This window comes from Thunnus maccoyii, chromosome 18 (genome assembly GCF_910596095.1).
Source record: "Thunnus maccoyii chromosome 18, fThuMac1.1, whole genome shotgun sequence".
Classification (NCBI taxonomy): Eukaryota; Metazoa; Chordata; class Actinopteri; order Scombriformes; family Scombridae; genus Thunnus; species Thunnus maccoyii.
Window position 1 is genome coordinate 5,911,620 of NC_056550.1, and position 17,418 is coordinate 5,929,037.

Here is a 17,418-nt window from a genome sequence, read left to right on the forward strand (position 1 = left end):
TTCAATAAAATACCAAATTGTAATATCTAATTAACCCTTATGTGCAGGCCACTGAAACTTCCAAAAATTAGTAGAAAATGACGCCTCATTTTTCTTAATACATACATGTATATCTTCATAATTTTGCACAAAAAATTGCTGAAGATTTGTAGAAATGTTTGTCAAGAGAAAAGAGTAGCATTTCAGACAAACAATGTGTTTCCAGCTGTTTCACACTGTTATATATAGTTGGGGTCATATTCATCTGAGATGTCAGAATCTAACCCATCACTGATTCCTCATCTAGAGTCTATTTCTGATATGTATCTAGCACGCAGCTATGTTAACACTACACATCAATACATAGCCTACATAAAGGCCTACATATGATTGTAAAATTGTGTAAAATAGATAGAATCTGCTAAATTAAAAGTATACTTACCATCAAATTGTTTAACTAGCAAACATTACTGTAAGAGCTTATCTCTCTAAAATATGCTACTTAGCTACTGAGCTAAGTTGCTAAGCTACAAAGCTACTTAGTCATGCTAATAGGCTACATCCACAACAACTACTGTATAGTAATGTTAGCTAGCTAAAAGTATGCTAATGTGACTGTAGCAGCAGATTCTCTTCGACAACATTTTCATAAAATGTGTAAACAATATGTAAAACATCAACTTAGTGAGTACTCACTTATGACAAGTTAATTTTCTGGTAAAGAAAAAGAGGTAAATAACAAATTCCAATAGGAGGCTATAAAAACATGTGCCCTCTAGGTTGCACCCTAGCTAAACATACACTACACTGTCAAATTCTTTAGTTTATTCCATCAAGCTGGCAGTATAGAGTTTGCTCTAAGTGTGTAGTTGGCTAACTTACCACGGCACCATTCTTATTTGCATTGTCCTCAGGTCTCTATGCTACATTCAATTATGTTTCAGTACACAAATGTTTGTTGTGCTTCATGTGCTCCATAATGCCAAACAGGAAGTGGAAGGCTCCACAGGGCTTTATAGTAGGGGAACCCAGACTGTACAGGTGTGTTTGAGTACACAGGGGGATTATTCATTCTTTTGGGGATTAGTCTCTTAAAGTACCCCAACAATAAGTTTGTCAATGTTTCCTATGTTAGGACACATGGAGCATGTAAACATGGGCCATCTTGTTTTTGATTAGAAAGGTTATTTAGGGATAGCAGCTCCTCAGATTTTGAGTTTTGCACAGTTCAGGTGCAGACCTGCTGAAGCAGCATGCGCTAGCTGCCACGGGCCCAGCTTAAGTTTTCTTTTGGTTTATTGATGAGTTTCCTTATGTTTTGTTTTTTTTTCTTAACAAGGTTTTATAAGTTTATTTGTTTTGTGTTTTTTCCTTTTTGTAAATACTTTTTTTTTCCACCACCTCATTCCAAAACCAGCATGAACTGCTTTTGTTTATCTGGTGTCTTCTAAAAATAAACATACACTGGGTGAAGATTACTTCTGCCTCTATGTGTCCTTCCTGCACCACTCAGCCAACGCTTCCAATGACATGTTGAATATTTGTCACAAAGTACAGGGGGGAAAAAAACAGCCTAGCCGGGTCATATTTGACTCATCTAAGGCTTAAACACCTTCTCTGTGGTTGCCTTTCTGCTCCACTATGTATTAAATATGTGTTGCACCAATTTTGTGGTTTGCTGTAGATCTACTACAAGTCATCTTTCACTATGGCCACCTGTGCTAAAAATGGACTGTTTATACTCAAGTTGATTTAAAAAAAAAAAAAAAACCCTCAACCAAATAGTTTTCAGTACCGTTCACATCACCATGCAGGCATGATGTTTCTCTTCTCATTGTGTGCATGCAAACCAGAGGGAAGTCTGTTGCTGATGAACATAATAAAAACAAGCGAAAGTCATTTTCTTCTGTGGTATAAACAGTTAGTCATTTCACATGCGGACAGCATTATTGTGGATTTTATTTAGTTATGCCTATTATAGAGAATAAAAAGAAACGTCTGAGAGTAAAATTGGGTTTGCCCTTTTGTTTGAGTTTTGTGCTCAATCCAATGGAACGGCGGATTTTATCTGATGCATTGTATCTATTTGATCAGCCCGCATGTCTTTGCTTGTCCGCCTGCTAACATATGATGCTGTCTTTATTTATCTGTCTCTCTGCGCCGACACTTTGTCCCTCAGCCTCTCTCAGTCTGTCTGTCTGCCTGCCTGTCTTCCTCTCTGGTTAGATCTGTCTGTCCTGGTGCGGTCAGACAACACAGACCTGTATGTTTATGTATGGGTTCATTAACAGGCATTGACAGCTTGTGAAGGAGAGTGCCATTAACATCGCATGTATTCCCAAGTGGTGATCCTGCCGTGAGTATTGCACTCATCTCTGTGTTTTACATGCATAGTGGGTGACCGTAGTAAAGGAGGGGGGTGTGTGGGATGAGTGGAAATTACAGGGCTAGTTATAGTGTGATAGTCTGCTCGACAGGCCTCGCTTGGCATGATTCCTTTTTTTAAGGGAATTTAAAAGCACTAGACGGGGACCCTATTGTGTGACCCCATCTCTGTGCCTCCTCCTCCCCTTCCACACCTCCTCTGCTGCATCCGTCGCTTGCTTCCAGTCATGATTCAACGCTGTTTTTTAATCTCGCCAGGCCTCAGCGGGGCCTAAAAGCACAGGGACTGGGCGCAATGCCTAGATGACCCCAGGTAATATGGAAATGGATAGAGCAACCCCACTCACAGTCCCTCACGGACCCACTCACACACACTGAGGCGCTTACACTAACACACATGCAGACTTTTTTAATTTTCCATCAGAGCCATTTCACCTGAAATATTCCTGCAAGCAGAGCAGCACTGTATTGGAGCCACTGCCCTCTTTGGAGCCCTTTTGTCCCCTGCTCCCTCTACCTCTGCAGAAAGGCCGGTGTTATGTAACTGCACCAGATTCCCTCCCGCATGCTCACATCACAGGTCAAGAGCTCACGCTGATAATTTTTAGTGAAGTGCACCACTCGGAAAAGTTTCTGATAGAAGAGTCTGGCCAAACATGTACCACACAGGCCTATGCACACTTAACTTTAGATTTGGCGCAGTTGCACACCATTCAGCGAGAGTGTTTGCAAAGTTCTGTTCTAATGAAGTTACATGGCCTTCCCGAGTCAGAGCCCACTGCGGGTTTCTGATCCGTAACCATCCAGCATCATTTTTCCACTCAAGGCTAAATTTATGCTCGAGAGGCAGGATACACAAAAACTCCAAAGTTTACCCTCTCCCCCGCTCTGCCTCACACACTCCCGTCGTAATTTGTCTGCCCACTGGTTTCACTTATTAAGTTTCAAAAGGTTTCTGGGCAACGTGGTTTGAGAAAGGGAAAAAAAAGGAGCCATGGCATTTTTTTGGCACACCGCTCTGCCCGTCTTGCCCAGAACGAGGAGGTTACCATGGCATCAGTGGGCACCTCATAAAGCAAACCATTGTTGGTGCTTGTGTGTGTGTGTGTGTGTATATGTGTGCATGTGTGTGTGTGTGTGTGTGTATGTGTGCCACATTGAGTTTCATGGCAACAACCTCTGGGCACCACCACCACTAGCAAGAAGCTCAAATCTTGCACGGGGCAGTGCCAGCCTGCAAAGCAACATGAACATGAGTCTTTTCAATCAGTTTGATTCTGACTTTTGCTCTACCTGCCTGTCTGCTTCTTCATCTGTCTTACATTTACACACACACACACACACACACACACACACACACACATATTTTTCCACCTGAGCTGTAAGTTTTCGGCACTTGAAAAGAGAGTGAAAGATGCCTCAATTGTTTCTCAGATCATGATTTATCGTTCCCAAACACAATAGCAACGGGTTGTCAAAGGTTAGCAAATCAGGAATGATCTGGAGTGTTTTTTTTTTCTTTCTCTCTGTGCAGACAGTGGTGTGTGCAGATTTTCATTAAAGCTAGAAAATTACTAAGAAACATGCACTGCATGCGTAAAGAGTGGCCACCATAATTCGAAAATGAGCCCACAATCTAAAATAACCTGAGGGGGGAAAACAGAAACGTTTAATTTTCTTGTCTTTTCTAGTCAGATCCATTAGCTGAGAAAGGGTATGATACAGGTTTGTTTGTAATTGTTTCAGTCCCAAATAGCCCAAAACACTAAGTTACTATGTGTGAAAATCTGGACACAATTTGTGGTTCCCTTGGAAAAAAAAAAAAAGTGAGAGCAGGGAAGGAAAGTAGCTATTTTCAGTTTATAAAAGTTTTGGTGGGAGTTGAAACGCGCGGGTGACAACAACCTTTGACAGGTGTACTCTCTCTGGCTCACTGCAACCTTTGTGTTAGAGTTAAGGCCTGACTGTGTGTAGTGCCTGTGGTGTTATGAGCTGCAGGTTAAACATAGACTAAAGTGAGACATGGGTCCTCTGGCGCACTCTGCTGGTGCGTTTGTACAACTACATAGCTCTCAATCATTTTGAAGAAAAGGTTTTTGAAAGAAAATAATTTGTGATAGCAATTTATGATAAAGGTCATGATGATTTATGGATGTATCATGAATCCTTGTTAATCACCATTAAGAAATTATCAAGTCACTATGAGTTTATGCGGTTAGTTAACAATTAATGATTGTTAACTCACAGTTGCTTCATGCATTCGTTGGTAGCCAGTGAAACGAAATTAACTGGAACCCAGTGACATAGAAAAGGGCATTTCAGACCCTGAAAGCAGAACAGCACCTGTTATCATAGAAATATGAAGCTGTTTTTATCGTCATGTTACTGCATGACGCAACAGTCAACAGAAACAAGATGAGAAGTAACAATCAGATTTCTAACACAAAATTAATATCCAGTTTTTCTTTCACACTTCATCACAACATGAACTTTATGCCTGAACATATTTTTTCATTCGCTCCTAGATATATTTGGTGTTAGTGCAGCATTATATTCTGTGCTACACTGCACTTGTTAAAAATATATAGTAATAGAATAAAATAAAACACACTTTCAACCCATTATCTTGTCAATGTGACAAAAACAAAGACTTTCAGCTCATGCAGAAACGTCTATCTGTTTGATACAAACTGCGTCATATTTCTGTGAGAACAGGTTCACCTGTATATAGACATTCCTTGTGTATATTTCTGAAGATTGTTGTGTTGTTTTTCTGTGTAAGTACATTGAGAGCCACTAAACTGGAGTCCTTGTATGTATAAAAATACTTGGCCAATAAAGATGCATCTGATTCACTGAGGCTTTTCTATGTCACTGGATTTCAGCTAATTTGGTGGCATGAGTTATAAATTATTGTATGTAATTGTGACTCATTCATGCATTAATTAAGCATATTTTTGAACCCTTATTATAAAGTGTTACTGAATTGGCAATAAATTTAGTTCCGTTTCTTCTCGAGCATTCGTGCATAATGAATTTTACTTTGTTATAGTGATTTCTGAGACACAGAGTCATACTGGAAAAATACTTAAAAGCCCATTTGATTGGAAAGGTAATATTTGACTACAATAATCCTAAAATGATACATTGTTGACAGTAAATATAACAGCATTCCTTGTGGCCACAAAAAGAAAACACCAAATGTTGGTTTTACCCTTTCTAGCCCCATACACTATAAATCACGTACACATTCATTTTCTTCTTCTTCTTCTTCTTTTTTTTTTTTTTTTTAGATTTTTCATGGTTTTTTTCTGTATCCCAGGCCACCACTGGTTGTCACATGGTTCATATGGTTTGAACCCATATGAATGAATTATAACTCTGAATTTCTGCAGCACACAAAATGTTCACTGAAGTCTTGATCTGAAGCAAGTTTGAGGTCCTTACAAGTTGATTTCCGTACTGCACAGAAATGAATGTGGCTGCCTAGAAGGAAGGAAAACATTAAAATAAATCTTAAAACTATGGTATGCTGTGCAAAACTCTTTTGGCACTCGTGTAAGGTAGCTGTGACCAGCAGTAAATGGGCTAAAACATGTAAAAGTACCAGTATGGTCTTGTGAAGGACAGCGACCTAAGAGGGTTCAACATGATCACAACTTATATATGCAGCCACCTGGAACAGACTTCCTCACTTGCCAAATATATGCCATGTTTAGCCTGGGCAAGCCTGGCTGCTCCGAGTTCGTGTGTGTGTATGTGCGTTGTCAGGTCTGTTACTGTGGTGCTCCTTTGGTCCTCTGCTGTTGTGCAGCATGTGGCCCACAGATTAACGCTTTAAATGAGACTCTCTCCTGTTCTGAATGCCCCCTCTGTTTGCTTACAAGGCCCGGGTGAGACAGAGTGGAAGGATTTGAGAGGGTTTTTGTATCTCCTCCTATTCAGAGGGGGGCATCCTATTATGACTGAAAAGCTAAGGGAGGGCATGGTCACAAAGGGTTAAAACCTGAGAGTGTCTTTTTTTGGCATAATATGCGGAATTGGCTTTTTTTTTTTAAAGACATGTGGAAAACGGCTCCAAACAGATTTTAGTGTAAGACAGGTGCCAGCTCTGCCATCTGCTTTCAGTTTTACCTCCCTCTCTGTCTGCTCTCAGCCGATCCCCTCCTCTCTCTACAATCCTGATTCATCCATCTCTCTCTCGCTCCTTTCCCCCTTTTCCACCAATCACGTCAGTTTGACACCCTCCCCATCATGTGCTGGCACACACCCTTTAGGTACCTGGAAGAAATTAAAAGTGGGGAGAAATCAAATCAAAGAGAAATGTATTAACTTCAGGTATGGCACCCAAAATACTGGGTATTAAATGTGTAAGTATATGCATGGATGGATTATAGAATAGGCCTACGGAGCGCAGGGTCAGCAGGTTCAGTGAGACTCTCTGTTTGAAGTGACTGTTCACAAGATTTAGTCTTTTAATGTTGGGTATCTGCCTTTTTCCCCCTATATTATGCAGTTGCACAGTGAATACTTAACCTACAGAAAAACTAATAAAGCAAACTCAGTGTTTGACACAGTAAAGCCCTGCTAAGAAAATAAAACTTGCACCAAAGGTTTGGACAAGATGGCTCCCTTTAATGTTCTGTGTGCATCTGTGCTCAATTTTTTTTGTCTTCAACATGAACAGAATATTGAAGTTTAAGCGCCGTTTTCAACCAACATGGTTACAGTTGCAAAATGTTGAATTTTACACTGTAAAAAAAAATACAGTTTAATGTTATTTATAGGCTCCACTATTGTAGAACTAATCTGAGTAAAACCTATGTCTCAGTATCACCATCATGTGATGCAAATTAGTTGAAGGGTCACTTGCTCATTAATTTTGGTTTTGTCCAGTCTTATGTGATTATTGACTTAAAGTATTCAGATAGGTTTTTTATGGTGTTTAAAAAAGGGAACCAGATCTGCTCTTGGTAAAAAAAGAGTTTTTCATATATCCATCAACAAGCATAGATATGGGGCATAGTTACATGTACACTGGAAATGTGGAAATTATCAGGTTATCCATGTTATAAAAAATGGTTAAACGAGATGCTTTTTATCATTAAATATGGACTCTGAAACACAGAAAAATGTTTCTGTCGTTTGACTTTTCTATTCCTACTTTCTATTTTGGGATATTCACATCAGTGTATTTACCTTTCATCCATTGAATAAATACATGCTTTTTAATGGGGACTTTTTTTTAATTAATTTATTTTTTTGAATGGTTTTTGTATTTCCTTTAATTGTGTCCATCTTCTTTTGTCTCATTGTGATTCTATTATGTTTTTCCTCTTGATTTGTGAAATGGAACAAAACAAACTGTTTCCTTGGGTGTAAGTAACATTTTAAATACAAAAATACAGCTTTGTTATATTGTTATTAGCTCACATGGTGAAAAAGTCTTTTTTTTTTATTTCACTGTGACTTTAACACATGTAATGTTCCATTTCAACTCACCTTTGAGGACACTCACAACAGAATGTGCAAAAAAAATTAAAGCTGATTCATACTGTTGGGAAAAGAAAAACTTCCAAAATGTTGCTGCATTGTACAGGAGGGCGGTCCTTTTACATGTCTGTGCCTAGGGGCCAACTGTCTCATAGTCCGTCCCCGCACACACACAAGCACCACCTGTGCATACATAAAGGTATGCATGTAACGGCAAAACCTTCCCGCGTCCCTTCACTGTATTTTATTAGGAAACGTAGAGCGAGCAGAGACAGCAGCTGCCAGATCCTGGAAAGCTTTAGGACATTAAAATGATGCTGCATACAGACCTGCTCCTGCATGTAATGTGTTGAAAGCATGTTAAATTCTCATGTGCAACGTGTACTGCCAAAACCTTAAAAGGGAGGAAGAAAAAGAGAAAGGGAGCGAGCATGTTGCTTTTTGGAAAAGATGCAATTTCTTGTGAAAAATATCACTTTTAATGGCCAACTAGATGACTTATGAAAATACATAAAAGTGAAAACATATTGTTGGCTCCTCTCACTGCAGCTACCCCAGGCCTCATTTACAGTGCGGCGCCTGAGCCGTGTCGCTCGGCTCAGAAATGTGGGGCTTTAACCTGGTGGTTTCTTGCTGGAATGAGGCCGCTGCTAATGAGCCCATTAGGACAAAGGTGAGTTCTAAACGAGCAGAAAGAAAAGTAAACAAACCAGGTGACAAATTGCAAATAAGCGAACATCAAATAGGCTAGATGGGGATTCTGTTCACGGATACAAACTTGTTCTCCTGGGTTACATAAGAAAACCAGTGACCGTCAGTGTTGTAAAGAGTTGTTGAAACGAGAGTTTTTGTTTCTGAGACTCTTACAGCATGCAGGTGCTCTTTTCAAAGGCAGTGCTCTCCGCCAGCCACTTCTTGGCCGGTGTTGAATGTTGGGCTCCCAGGGTGTTTGTTTGGGTTCCTTTCTGTATGCTTACTGTCTATGCCTGCTTGATACCTATTCCTCTTTTCTTCTGTTATTTAAGTGCACTTTTTTTTTTTTAAAGAACGCTTGCAAGGCTTTTCCAAAATATATAACTTGCTCACAAAGAGTGTAGGTCAGTTTTTCCATTCATAAAAAGAAAAAGAAAAGAAGCAACAGGAGATTTAAACACAAGTTCACAAGCCGTAGCGGTCCTAAAAAAAAAATGTGCACAGTTCATTACTATAAATCTATATGTTACGGATTTCACAGTGCATTCTCAAGACAAATCCCTTCTTCTCCTCTAAAACCTTATGAGTTAAGACCTCAATTAAAACGCGGTTTTCAGTTTCACACTACATTTAAATCCTGTCTGTGATTTTGGCCCACAATCTTTCAACGTGTGTGTGTGTGTGTTTGTGTGTGTGTATGTGAATTCATCAGTGTGTCAGATGGAGCCGGTTGTGCCAGGCAGCAGTGGTGCCACTCTGTGTGGCCAGGGCACAGTGTGTCCTCTCAGCTGCTGTTTCGAATACACAACTAACTTGACAGCAGCATCCTCGCTCATTCACCACAGCAGATGGTAGTGAGCTTGCTATTTGTGTGTGCGTGTGTTTGCCCATTTCTTTGGAGAGGCAGCTGTGGGAGGCAAAGCTTTGCCCGCTGCTGTGTCCAGTTTCATGTGCAGGAACACACAGCGACACAGAGGAGGACAATTGAAATAAAACTCTGGAGTCTGAAAAGTAAAAGAATCTCAAAACAGGATGCTGCTGGCTGAGGCTTGCGTAAAATTCTCCCGTATCACTCTGTATCAGAGATCCAGAGAGGCTGCGGCCAGTTTCATTGGAGAGTAATCCTTGAGATTATATCCCTGCCTGGTGGACAATGAGCATATTGTTGTGATCTTGTTGCCGTAATCCAGCTCAGCACCATATGCAATAGACAGCAACGCTCTCTAGAGAACTGCAGCGGTGAATAATACACTGCCCAGTCTTAGCACGGCAATCCATCTGCCACTGGCTCTCTGTGTCTGAAAATATCTCCACTAGAATCAAATCAGAGAGCAGCATTCAGTGTGTTTCTGTGATATGCCTCACTGCTGTGTTTTAGAGAAAAGGTGTAAATATTACAGTTTCTAGAGTGTATTATCAATCTGGTTTAGTTCATTTTTATTCAATATGCTGCCAAAAATGCAAAGGACCACAACATGATACAGGCATTCAAGTCTCCTGGAGTCTAATATGAACATAACCTCAAGTGCACAGAGAGGAGATGGATTAAAAATGAGGATGGGGTGAAGCCATCTGTTTTGCGGTAAAATCTGAGAGACAGAGGAAGGAATCTGGAGCAGCCAGGCTCATAAAGAAACGGCAGACTCAGGCCAAATTGTCAGTCAGTCAGTAGATGAGATGTCATGCTAGCCAGACATGCTAGACAGGCGGGCGGCGTTGCCTGAGGAGGAATCCTCCTATTTAATGTGCCTCGGCAACCCAGCTGATTCACCACTACACCATCCAGTCTAATAGGTTTTGTTCTGGTGAATCACTCCAGGTTTCCTTAATGGAAAAGCCAAACATACTGCTCTAACATTGGGTGACAAGGGCACCTTGGGTTTGCAGATGTTCACGCAGATGACAGATGGCGCCGGCGCAGCTAAGGGAGCAACGGGAACGATGTCTGCGCCAGGCTGGTGCCACATGCACCCCCTCTCCCTCTTAAATTCCCCCTCTGTACTGCAGAGTCCCTTATCTCAAAATCTCCAAAATGAGGGGCATGTAGTTGTATGAATATGTCTGTGTCTCTGTGTGTACCTCTATCTGAATGTGAATGTGCACACGCAGTGACTCAGCACCCTGTGGTCAGGGCTCGAGGGACGCACAAGCTGTAACAAAATGTGCATCCCATGTGTTTGGATCACAGGTTGACTCAGATGACAGTTGGTCCTTGGATCTTTCAGTAACTCCTCTTTCTCATATGAAGAGGTCAAAGGAAGCTCATGAGGTCAAATCGATGTTTCGCTAAGCTCCACCTACCTTAGTCAGCTACTGAAACTAAGTCTGTCAAGCTTTCCATTGACTGCACATAGGCTATAGTTTGAAATTAAATGGGGGCAGATTTACCATCAAAATTATCATCATTATTATTGTTTTTTATGGTAGACAAAAACAGGCTTCCCATTTCTTGCCACCAGCTGAAATTACAACTGTCCCTGTCAGATTTTATTAGCTGTAGCTAGTTAGTCAACTAAGCTAACGTTAACTAAGCATGAGTTTGTTGAAAACACAGTCTGTGGCTGACTTTTTAATGTTTCAAGCTCGTTTTACAACAAGAACCCTGTAAATGGGTCTTAACTATGCACTTGATGGCTACATACGTGATATGCTTAAAGACTTGGGCTAAAGCTACATGTCCCAGGCAAAACGTTAGCATCCTCACCAATAGATGATTCATGCATAAGAAAAGAAACTGTATTTTTCTTGGAGAAGAGCTAGTCCCACTATTATAAATATAATAAGGAAAATGTAAGATCAGACTGTTATTTCATTTTAACAAAACTCTATTTGCCTGGATAACTACGTGTCTGTTCATGTTTTTAAACAGTATGTTTCAATTTTAAAATTACAAGACAAAAGACTTTTATGATGAGAACCAATGTTTATTGCGAATGTTTAAGCTTAAGTTGGCTTGGTTTGCTGGAGTGTAATTTAAAGCAGCTAACAGTTAGCCTGAACCTGCTAGCATCCAGGACTGGCTTCCACAGTGTTGGGAAATACTATACAGTGCTAGTCTACAGGCTTTGTTTGTCCTGTAACCTGTGTAATTTTTTTTACACTTTTGTTCTTGTGTTTTTGATTTGGAAAAGTTCAAAAAGAAATGTTGCCAGAGTTAGACCCTACCTTACACTGGAAGATGCCACAAAGATGACTCATGCTTGTGTATTTTCTCGTCTGGATTATTGTAATGCACTTTATTCAGGATTACCGGAAAAAAAAAAACATTGATAGGCTGCAGCTTGCAGAATTGAGCAGCCAGGGTTTTAACAGGAACCAGGAAAAGAGATCACATTACTCCAGTTTTAGCATCATTACACTGGCTGCCTGTTTCGCTGTGGATTGATTTTAAAATTCTTTTACTTGTTTATAAGGCCCTTAATGGTTCAGCACGTTCATACATTTCTGATTACTTATCCAAGTATGTTCCAAACCGTCCCCTTAGGTTGTGTAATGCAGGCTTGCTAAATGTTCCAAAAATGAACTACAAAAAGTATGGAGAAGCAGATTTCTGTTTTTATGCACCGAAGGTTTGGAACATACTCCCACCACAAATTAGATAAGCAACTTCTGCTGATAGTTTTTTAAGAAACAGCTCAAGACCTATTTTTATGATCTTGCTGTTAATTAACTTTATTTTCACTTCACTGTGTTTTTTTGGTACTTCTTTTATACCTTTATAACCACTTTATGCTTTTTTTTATTGTTTTTTTTTTATTGTTTCATCGCTCTTTTTTATTGCTATTTTTAAATTTATAAAATCGCCCCTCATGTCTTCTTTTTAATATCTGTCTTTGATTTTATTTTCTCCCATAAAGCACTTTGAGCTGCATTTTATGTATAAAAGGTGCTGTATAAATAAAGTTTATTATTATTATTATAATTAGTATTATAAAAATAAAAGACAACATCCTCCAAACTTTTTCAATGCTGTGCATCACTCTTACTACAGCCCCATGTACACCATTTCGGCATGTTGAGAAATCCAAAGCCTGACAGGCCTGTCAAACTATTATGATTAGGTAATTGTTCAGGGGAAAGATTTAATGAACGGTCAATTTTGATGAATCTGGTGGATTCATTGTGCTAAAGACACTGTTCTCTTTCACTCACTGGGGTGAAAATCTCCAGCAATGTAAAAGTTGGTGTCATATTATCCCCTAACTGTACTATCAGTGGCCACTATGCTGGTAATTCTGCATCAAAGAAGCATATTCAGTGCCTTTGGCATGAGATTTCATAGAAACCAATGACATTTCACAACAATGCCAACTGGAAGTGCAAACAGTAATCGCTCTGTTGAGCAAGTGATAGCACTTACAGCCCGACTGTAGCAGTGGAGAAAGCCTAGTGATTAGATCATTTGGTGCCAATGTGCAGAATGAGGCATTCAGTGTGGCACTTTTTGTCAGATGACAGCAACAATACTGCTGCATTAGTACAATGTGTAATAAGCTCTCACTTCAGACTCAATTGAAATCTATCAGTAAAAAGTGGAATTTGATATAAACATCGGCTCTTCATGCAGACGGATTAGGAGCCCTGGAACCCCAGGCAGCCGCAGAGAAGAGGAGGGTGGTCGTGAACAGGTAGAGTTGATAATTACCTCCATTCATCTTCACTGGACCCCAGCACTGTTTTATGAAGGTGCATCTGAGTGCAGGCCCACATTTGATGAATCTCCCCTTAAATTAGCAGTCACTAGTGGATTGAGAGCCTCCATCATTCCGTATGCTCCCATTCATCATCTCATTAGGACCCTGGGCTGGGCTGTGTGGGCCTGAGGACTCCCAAAGAGAAAGGAGAAACTATGAGCTCCATCATAACTAAACATTTTGAGGCTGTTATCATCATTGTTTACAAATCTGTCAAATTGGGCACATACACATTTTTTCTAAACTGCAATCTGTTCGATTTCCCAGACCATTTGATCATTTGTAGGGAAAAAAAAATCTTAATGTATCAGAGGCAGAGAGTGGCACAGTTGTTTACTACCGTGGGAATCCGGTGCCATTACAGACCAGGAACTAATGCCAAATCCTTATGTAAACCCAGTGCGTGTATATGTTTATAGAATGTATTTCTCTTCAGGTGTTTACATGAGCGTGAGATATAAAGATTTGTGATGCAAGATAATATGGTTAAAATGTTACAGCCATTATGTGGCAGGGAATGCAGTGGGAGTTCGGGGAGTCCCAGCTTGCCATTTTTACTGCACTCTTTGCTGCAAAGTGAGCAGAAATAAAAGCTCTCTGGTGGCTATGCTCGCCTTGCCCCCCACCTCTCCATCATCTCTCTGCCCAGGTGGATGAATCTTTTAGAAAGCCACAGTCACCCCTGCATTTTTCCACAGTGGAGAATGCAGTAGGGCATAGAGACCCCCCCCAACTCCACTCAAAATCCCCAGTCGCGCTCCAAACGCATCACTAACCAGATCTCCATGTGGTACATCCATTACCGTAAAATACTCTGCTGCTCCCCACTGAAAGCTCACCATCCTCTGCCTTCCCTCACACATCAGCCCCCCACCACCACCATCCTAACTCCATTCCCTCTGCACCACCCCGGCCCCCCTGTATAAGACCGCTTACGCTGGCAGTTCTGAATTGGGCTAAGTCCAAGTTTAACATTAGTGGGGGGCGGTTGGGGTGTTTAAAAAGCAGCCTGCGGAGAGCTGCAAGAGTGATCACAGCCGTGACTTACGCTCCAGTGAGAAAAATCTGCACATGACTACACTCCTCAGATTGCTTTGTCGTGAGCATAATGGTCTGTTTTTTTAAACCACAAATTGAGAAATCAGTAATGCCATACAAACTTGCAGATTTTACATGTTTGAGGAGTAAGCTTAAGTTGTCTATGGGCAATTTACAGTATATATCCCGGTTGCCAAGGACAACATTAGTTACCTTTGGATTATTCATTTCTGTGTGATGTTCCTGTGGAAAGCTGTAATTCATCACCAGCCCTGTGGGGACTCGTCTTACCAAGGAGACTTTTTTTATGTCCTTTTTTTTCTCTTACTTTGTGCAGTATAGCCACAGTGCTGTCATTACCAGGAAATGGAGATATTTTGGGGCTCAGCTCTCTTTTATTTGGATTTTGTCCTCATCCCTTGTTCTGGGGAAATGCTGACAAATCTAATTCTTGGTGCCAAATTCTGAGTAAAACCCTGTCATTGTTTAAGGCCAACAAAACAGTGGTTCATTTAGTCTCAATTTATTGTGATTTCTTCTTTGTGTCAACAAATAGTAACGCTGGCTTGGCTTGTTGCTTCATAGGAAAGACGAAACCAAACCCTGGCTCTCTCTCTGCACGTGTGTGTGAGAGAGTGAGAGAGAGAAAAAGAGTGAGAGTATTTGAAGAATAAAATCTATTATTACAGAAGAAATCCCCTGATAATTATTGGTTGAATAAACCACATGAAAACTCAGTAGGTAGGTATTTATCACATTACACATGCCCAAGATTTTTTGTGCAGTTCATAACCAACTTCAGAAAAAGTAAAAGTATGATTTCTGCAAGGCATCCTAAACCTCAGCTGCACAGGGGCACCACTTCTAAAATCATCAGCTGTGATAATAGGATTAAATGGGTGCAATGAGGCAAAGGTCACTGACACTGCAATTTTGCTTAAATTACAGTTCCTGTAATTTAAATTTTACATGTGTTTATAAGAATGTGGAGATGTTAAAATTTATATTATATGTCTCACAGTGAGTTTAGTTTAGTTTAGTTTAGTTTAGTTTATGAGAAAGATGACATTAAATCACACGCAACTACAAAAATACAAAGGATGACACACTGCAACTAATAGTTATTTTCATGATCAGTTCATGTTTTGTTTGACCATCAGTCTAAAATCTAAAGATATTTCAGTGAGTAAAGCCACAAACCCTAAAATTTGAAAAAGTATGATCCAGTACATTTTGCTCAAAAAATAACTGAAACAATTTATTGATTAAAATTGTTGTTGATTAATTTTCTGTCAATCAACTTATCTATTAATTGACAAATAATTTCACAAAATTAAGTCTAAGACTTCTTGAAGTAAAGAAAGCAAAGATGCAAGAGTCCAGGTGACTATAGGCAACAACCTCCTACCAACAAAACAACACAATAAATACGCAATAAATTACATACAAATTATAACTAGAATGATGAGCTTAATATAAGTTTACTATGAGCCATAACTGGTCCTTCGTTTTAAAATAGTGGTGGTCACTCATCATTTTAATGGGCAAAAGTAACCTCCAATTCCTTGCACCACAGACCCTGGTATGCTGAAAGGTTTTGCTTCAACAGATTTACTTGGTCTAATATGACCAGTAGCTTATGACATTAGCTCATGTTTGCTAATGTAAGCAAACTTTATGTAGCTCTCTTGAGTCCTTGAGAGTCCTTCAAAAGTCCTTTAGACTGTCTGCCTTGGCTTCAGACGTCAATAATCAAATCTTTAAATGCAATGTAGCAGAGCTTCGTAAGAGACCTCAGCTCACCTTTGATTGTAAACAGTGTGACAATGAAATTCGTCAGAGTAGTGATGTGAACGGAGAACATTAGTTCCGGAAAAAAAACGTGAAAATACAAACAATGGACTAATGTACTAGTGGTTAAAATCCTTTCAGTCACCAATATTAATTTTCTACCTGTTATACATCAGTATATTCCTGTACAGTATGAGACAAATGTGTTTAATCGCATCAGAAATTTTAACCTTTAAAATTATTTAAACCAAATGAATTATTTATTTATTTATTGCACTAAATTATGAAATTTGAATGAATGAATCAAATCTGAATGAATTGTTAATTATGCATCATGAACACTACGTATTTATGCAACAGCACTTACACTTTATATAGATATTGCTGTGTGAATGACATTACTTTGGCTGACTTTCTAATCTTTCTTTACTTCTGCTACTGCTAACTGCTAACATTTCAATGGTTTATCATTAAGGTAAAACAAGAAGTAAACATACTGTGTTTATTGAATGTTTATCTCTGACATGCTAAAACATAGTGTAACTGTAGCATAAGAAGAAGAATAGTGAACTTAGCAAATGAATTCAGTATCAGCTACACATTATCTATCTAAAGTTTGCTAACAGTAGCCACCATAAACTACTGGTCATACCAGTACAGCTGTAGTAGTAAAATTTTTGAGTGTATTGAGTTGAGCGAGGGTGCATTTTATTGCTTTTGAATTCAACTTTTAATTTGTAAGAGGATAAATGTATTATTAAAAGTTACATAGTCTCACTTTAAACCTTGGCAAGCCCTAGTTGGCAACATTAACTGTAGTTTGGGCATGAGTTCCTCAAACCCTACCAAGGTGGTCTTTGAGATACTCAGGGGATCTGTTGTTCTACATATTATGTAGTGCACTGAATTGCAGTGTATGGCTCTATTCTTCAAGTGTAACCACTCGAACTACGTATTGGAATTTCTGTTTGCCAAGATGTGCTCTTTGTTTCCAGTCCAACACGACCCTGATCTGCAGTTTGTAAGTGACCAGATGTGGAGGGCCAAGGTGTTGTTCTGGGCTGACCCTGTATGTATACAGTTCAACTTAACAAATGTACCAAAACCTCTGAGCAGATACTCCTACCACTGACACCATTACATGAAAGATAAATGTGCGGTTCTATAAAAATTAAATGCATCTGTAAAGACAGAGGCAATTTTAAGAATGAATAGAGTGATAATTCAGGTAAGCGTGCTCTATATAACTTCCCTAAACATGTTTAACACACCAGCCATCCCTCCTACTCACATACTCACTCAGAAATAGACCTGTCATCTTGCCACTATCCCCTTATCGTCTAAC

The 17,418-nt window shown here is 39.6% G+C and overlaps 1 protein-coding gene across 9 annotated transcripts in view; it reads right to left on the minus strand.

Annotated features, from left to right (window-relative positions):
* The window catches only part of nfixb (nuclear factor I/Xb), a 146,939-nt gene extending 145,779 nt beyond the window's left edge, over positions 1 to 1,160 (minus strand). For 2 of the 9 annotated variants that reach the window (XM_042392765.1, XM_042392761.1), the window contains exon 1: positions 676 to 1,144. The gene's annotated coding sequence lies outside the window, so the exon portion shown is untranslated. Of the gene's footprint in view, positions 1 to 675 lie in introns of all 9 variants that reach the window. The other 7 variants (XM_042392767.1, XM_042392772.1, XM_042392762.1 and 4 more) reach the window with 5 other exon arrangements.
* Between the last annotated feature and the right edge of the window lie 16,258 nt (positions 1,161 to 17,418).